This window comes from Barbatula barbatula (genome assembly GCF_947034865.1).
Source record: "Barbatula barbatula genome assembly, chromosome: 16".
Lineage (NCBI taxonomy): Eukaryota > Metazoa > Chordata > Actinopteri > Cypriniformes > Nemacheilidae > Barbatula > Barbatula barbatula.
The window spans coordinates 21,621,240-21,628,517 of record NC_136779.1 but is presented as its reverse complement, the minus strand read 5'-3'; positions in this window follow the sequence as shown (position 1 = coordinate 21,628,517).

Sequence of the window (7,278 nt, the reverse complement as noted above, 5' to 3'; positions counted from 1 at the left end):
TTCCTCTCTCCAGCTCTTTATCATGAGTTCATTCTGACTGGCTGATGTGAAAAGCTGTTATCTTTCTGGACCGGATGAAATACACTCCTGGAATGGCACTGGCACGGGATGAGGGATTCATTATTCACACTTTCCCTTTCTCGGCACAACAGCTCTGAGCGTTCCCGTGATACATTAAAGGAGTGTCTAAGCGTTCAACACAAGAACTTGAGTTATAAAAAGACACGGAGCTCTTGTGGAACTTTCTTTTGTTTGATGTCTCACGAAATCGTGTCCAGGCCAAATCATTGAAGTTTTGAGGAAGCCTGCAATTACAGGACAAGCGTACACTTCTGTTGGTCAGCAGGTCAGACACAGTCTTCTCTTGTGATCAATACAAATTCCTCTGTCTTTCCTTTAAAGTGCATCATTTCCGTTAAGCTCCAAAATCCAGCGGAAAACGCACAGCTGTGCTTTAATGTGTCTTAAATCATCAATAAGCCTAAACGTTATATCGGAAACTCGTGTAACTGTGTCTGTGAAAGTTTTATGTTGACAGAACTCCTTCAGTGCTTTTCAATGTCATGTTCATGATGCTCCTCATGAGGCTGTCTGGTTTTATTTTTCTATAAAATGATATTCATTCGGTTTTATCCAAACGATTTCACTTGAGTTTTTCATTTAAATGTATAGTCGCAATTCTGTTGTAACTTGTCAGTTTTAATAGATGTCCAGCTCATGTAAGCATTTTTGAACAAGTGTGGTCAAGTCACACACGCAGGTGGAGGGAGGACTTGAGGAATTTAATTAAGGTTGGAGAGGGAGGGGACAGTTGCCCTCCTTCCCAAGGTTCTGCTGGAGTGCAGGACAAATGCAATGAAAAACATCATAGACAGGGGGTGGTCTCTTACAATGTTAGCCACTACAATGAAAAATGTAATTGAATCACCATTTCCAATGACACAAAAATCAAACATGCTCAAATCCTGCGTGTTGTCTCCGTTTTGTTTATTGAAATCTTGACCGGAGGTTATGAGCCCTCGGGCGATGAAGCCCTCAGAACCTCAGATGTCACAGGAGTAAATGAACGTCAGATGAATGAAGACTCGACATTGACTCCCCATTTCCATCACCTCTAAACACTCACAAGTTCACACGAACATGCGCTCTAAGAGGAAAGTACCATCTGCAAGTGATGGTTGTCTGCTGGCGAACCGTGACGGGATGTTTCCGTGACTTTCTGCTACTGATCTGAACGTTCACCTTCAGTCGTGTGTTCCCTCCTCCAGAAGTTCCCACTTCACAGCAGGTGCACCTCACTGTCCACATAAATATACTTGCTTACGTATGCTTACGTCAGACCATTGGGTTTGACGTGTGATTTGCTCAAATGTTGCTCAGGAGACTCAATAGACCTCTTAGTTATGTTCAATTTGGATAGATACTGATACGATTTCTGTTGTTTAGTCCTGTGTGTGTCTCATCATGTGACGGGTCTTTTTCTCTGCTCTCACACAGAAATGCTCTTTCTCACAGATTTTATTTAAAGACTGCTAAAGTCTAAAATAGGAGCGTGGAAACTTATAACGTCTGACAGGCTTCCCTTGAGATAGAATGAGATCTGTTGTGGTCTGTCGCTCGTGTAGGGCACTCAATGGTGTATGTATCTCCTGCTCTGGTTCTGATTGTGTGTCGGACGTAAAGGGCACAGAAGCAGCTGGTTTGTCTGGGAAACGGGAGCTTTCTTCACTGGAATGTGTTCATTTCTTCTGGAGAGAGCTGAGAACAGCTGTGGGAGGAGGTGGGCAGAGGAGGGTCCCACTTCTTATAATGAACTTCATCATTGCATTTAATCCCGTCTCATTCTTCATCCTCTCTGAGGCCTCTTACAGCTGCTGTGCACGGTTTCTTTACTCTCCGGAGCAAGACATGAATGTCTCACTGGATTATTACACTCATAAAAAAATAAAAGGATCCTAAACGGTCGTTGATCTGTTTGGTTCCACCTTTAACTCTCACAGAAAAGGTTTATGGTAGGAAGTAGTCTTCTTCTCTTTGGGGAATCAGAAATAGTTCTTCCATGTCATCGAGGAAAAATAAACACTTTAAGCATCTTTACATCTTTAAACAAATGCGATAAATTCAGATAAATTATGAATTGCCACGAGATTGTGTGGTACATTATTCAGTGAGAAGCTTCTCAACACCTCATTTACATTTATTCATTTGGCAGACGCTTTTATCCAAAGCGACTTACAAGTAGTTTTTTACAGTGGCACATTGCTGCAGAGCAATCAGGGGTAAGGTGTCTTGCTCAAGGGCCCTTCAGTCATGACCTGCAGGCACTGAGATTAGAACCGGCAACCTTCTGGTCACAAGCCCAACGCTCTAACCATTATGCCTCAGATGAGTCTAGATTTCTTTCTGTGTTTCTGGTTTTAAAATTCACATAAATCGATGTAATTAATCCTGAATGAATCCATTACAATTCAAAACAGAAGGTATGAACATGTGATCTGTCTTCCCTTTCCATTTCCATGGAAACATCAGATTTGATCATCGGAGCTCCAGGAAGCCACACCTGGATTGTACTCGTCTTGGCTTAAAGTTAAAAGAAAACAGTGGAATAATCAGACAAGTTCTATTAATACGCATGTACTCTTCATTCGAAAGGAATATGAACTGAGAAATGATAGATTTGTTACAGCACAGGAGAAATCAGTAAACACAAACTCATCTGTTTCCAAGTGAAAAGATACAAACACTTTGACCTACACTGTAAAAAAAACTGTAATTTTACAGATTTACCACATCAAATGTCAAAAAACTTAATTGTACAGTTTTGTTCCCGATTTTTTCGGATTTTTAAATAATGCGGTCAATAACCGTAAAATTACAGAAGAGATCGCAAATTTACAAGAAAAACAGGAGGAAAGTGTCATTTTACAGGGGAAACACGTTATTTTGTGTTTTCAATTTGTGTTTTTTTAACAAGATTTCTTTTTTTACAGTTTACATTTGAAATACGGTCAAAACTATAAAATAACAAGACAACACATTTACAAGAAAAATAGAGAAATAGGGAAAACTATTTAATATATATCCTTGTATCCTATCATTTTACAGAAATGTTTTACGGTATATTTCTGTGACCCGGTGGAATAACTAAAATACAAAATCATGTTTGTATGAGAACAGAGACCCTGGTGTAACAAATGAAGATGTCACATATGATTTTACAGGCGTGAGTTTGGAAAAGCCTCAGAGACGCAACAGCGGGTGTACTTCTGATGGTTTAGTGATGGAGTTTATTTACAAAAATGTTCAGTGTGGAAAAAAAATCGTTGTATATGCACTTAAAAATAAGTTTTTGTTTGTTTTTGAGTGAACTTCTTGGGATTAAACAAGTGATTAAGAATGAACTATAACACTCTGAAGAAGTGTTCTGAAGCTCTGAAGACATGTCTGTCCAAAGAAGTGTGTTATGGCTTGTCAGACTACACACACACACACACACACACTTGTGCCGGAGTTCTCTGTGGTAATGAATGAACATTTAATGATCTGAATGGCAAATTCAATTGAGTGAAACATGCAGGTTTGTTCAGCATTGTTAGTCTTGTCCTGAGAGAACAAAGACCTGCTCGCCCACTCATCTCTCTCTCTGTCTCTCTCATCTGTCTCTCTCTCTCTCTCTCTCTCTCTCTCTCTCTCTCACTCTCTCTCTCTCCCTCTCCCTCTCCCTCTCTGTCTCTCTGTCTCTCTCTCTCTCTCTCTATCTCTCTCTCTCTCTCTCTCTCTCTTTCTCTCTCTCTCTCTCTCTCTCTCTCTCTCTCTCTCTCTCTCTCTCTCTCTCTCTCTCTCTCTCTCTCTCTCTCTCTCTCTCTCTCTCTCTTCTCTTTGCAGGCACTCAGCACTTGAGCTATTAGTCTATTCTCTGATTGTAAGCACTTTGGTAAATTTTGGTAATTTAAGGCAAAATGTAAGTTTCTCATATGATTCTCTAAAAGTATACAACACTTTATTTTAATATAAACGCACTGTTGTATATACAACTGCTATCTATGTATCTGTCATGTTCACTCCTGTATAGTTTCTTTGGTATGAAAAGACACATAACGTCTCATTTTGAGAATAAGTCAATAATACAGGCATTGAATGGAACTGTTGAGACTAAATGTTTGATAAATGGTTTATGAATTGACCTGTATAGTGACAGCAGAACACATTCATTAATTTCCATGCATTACGATATATACTGCTAAAAGATTCAAATAAATAATGAATGAAATTCCTGTAAAGGCTGTATTTTCTTTTGGTCTTGGAAGATTTAGCGAATATATCAGAAGATTATAGCGAATTATGCGTGAGATCACGTCTTTCACAGCTCCTACACACATTACAGCTTTCCTGCCAGACATTAATCACACCCACACACACAGAGAGAGAGATGGGGGTCATAAATGTATAGAAAGCGGTCTGATACATAGTGATGTGATTTCCTCACACAGCTCTCAGAACACGTATCACATGACAGTTCAGTTTCTGATACGTTAAACACATGTAACACATCCAGCGACGGCGGTGCAGGGGATGAGGCTAAAAACCCAACACACCATCAAAACTATTAAAGGTTTAATCTTTTGAAGCCATATGATCATTTTGTTTCATTCAACCACAATACTGTCACAGAGCTTTATATTTGTAATTTTTATTTTATTTTCATTTAATTAAATTTTAGCAATGTTTTTGTAATTTTACTGTATTTAAAATTGATTTATATAGTATTGATATGTGTTTTTCCTGTTACGTAATAATTGTACTTCAACTAATTTTGGTTTATGTCAGAGACAACGTTTCTTATTTTCATTTAGTTTAAGCTTCGTCAAAGAATATCTGAATAATCTGTTCACGTACCAGAAATGTTTTAATTCATGGTAAATGTATATTATCGTAAAAATAAAACTGTGAAAACGTGAGAAGTGTGTTTCAGAGATACAGTGTCCATGCAATTGTTAAAGTGCTTGTTAATGCAAACAAACATCATCTGGTTGTTTTGTAAAAGTCAGTCGTACTGTAAAGTTTTGTGAGGTTGCTGTAAAGCTTGGCAGTGCTCTAAAAGAACTCAATGTCTTCCTCCCCTGACACACATTCGGACGGCATTGCACACATAGTAACCGCACGGTCTCCATGACAACAGCAGGACTTGCCATCTAGGTGAGGGCACGGCTCAATCCTCACGGGCAGCATCACTTGAATCATGTTCCTCACAGACAGATCTCATGTACATGATTTATCAGCAGAGTTTTGTGTTTTGTTTGCTCTTCGATGGGGCCAGACAATGTTTGTTTTTCTTTTTCACTTGAGGAAACCGCCATCTCTTTCGTTTCTTAGTCATCACTCTTTTGTTAGCTTGCTCATTTATCGTGGCAATGAATAATTGCAGACTCTCGAGCGCTCTTGTTAGTGTTCAGACTGTTTTGTTTGAACACTGTTTGCTGACCCTGCTGAGGTCACCTGACAACGTCTAGAATGGATTGATAACCCCGAAGAACCTGCAGAAACGGAAAAGAGGCCACGGAGTTCAGGCCTGAGGGCATGAGCCATTGTAACAAACCCCATAAATGCTGATCAGAGATCAGATTTCTTACTCTAGGCTTCATCTTTACTGTGCGATGGCTGTAAAGTACAGGTCTAGCCATTTTTATTCAGCTTGTAAATCGTTCAGAGCAGAAGATTCCTCCCATGATGCCCCGAGCATTTAAAGAGATACCGTATTTTACCCAAATATGAAAATTATTTCATCCTTTACTAACCCTCATGTCTTTACGAACCTGTTTGACTTTCTTTCTTCTGCAGAACACAAAAGAAGATATTTTGAAGAATGTACACAACCAAACGACACTGAACCACATTGACATCCATTATATAAGCACAAAACCAACACAAAACTTGGACCTGAAAGAATATAATTTATAATATAAGAGAGAGATGATAATCTTGTAGTTTTTGGGTTGTCATTGGCAAAGGAGGGAGCGCAGGGGTCCGAGGCAGATTACATGCGAGATTGTAGTGAGGTCTCTCTGCGGTGGACCCCGGGGCAGCTTTGTTCAGACTGGTGTTGGTTTACTCAGGGTCGGGTCCTGGGAAATAAACGCAACTAAAGTCTTCTATTGCCACAGGACTGTAGTTAACACACACTGAGTTCAAGTCCGGTTGAGTCGTCATTTACATATTTTGATATATTTTCCAAATGTGCATCTCTACTGACAATTTGTTTCATGAGATTTGTTTGCTCTGTAATATTCATACACACACTGTCTGCGCTCCCATCATACATATGTAAATACGAAGAGTTTGGTTGAGATGACTAAATCATTAAAAATCATTGTTTTTTTTATTTGTGCATTACAATTCATATCAACAAAAGGGCAGAATACCTAAAACATACTGCTAACTAACACACTAAATGACAATCAAAACTTTTTTGATCGTTTCGGAACCAAACTCTTCATAGTAATATAGACGTATACAGAGAAAACACATCGCGACTAATTTTACAAAGCACAATGTGTGTCAGGGGCTCTCATCGGTCGGTGTGAATACACTCACGTACATATGTGTGTTTGATGTGTGTATCAGGTGTGTTTTGTCTGATGTGTGTATCAGGTGTGTTTCGTCTCTGATGGCAGGTGTGATCCAAGCACACTTAGAATCATTTTTAAACTGTGTGCTTTGCTCGCAAAGACGATGGAATTATAACGATCGATTTCTCAATTTCTTCTGATTTAGATGAAATATCTGATAACAGAAAACTCCAACGTCAATCTCCTGAGCTATAAAAGAGCAAACTCTGGGATATGTTCCGAATCGACTGGGAGTTTCCTTGAGACAAACTTGACCTGTGCCGTTTTCAAGGCACCAACTAAATGATGCAAATTGCTATGACAACGTATTTCCGTAAAATGATCATTAGCATTCTTCTGATGGTATTCATAAACACTCGGGTCTGAAAAGGGCACAGATTCCATATACAGAGAAGATAAATGTAACATTTTTATCTTTTATCAGCTTGAATGTTTTCCCATGAGCTTGATCTGTGCTCCGCGTCAGAAGCAAGGGCGGCTATAATTTCCCTGTGATGTTTTATCTGCACAGCTATTATTTCAGTTCAGAGGGTGAAATCTCCTTCCAAACCTTGTGCATCTCCTACCCCCGCCTCCAGCTCAGTGTGGAAGGTTAGACACCTTAAGGTTTAATGACACAGGGAACTTGTCCACACATACACAAGCAGGCAAA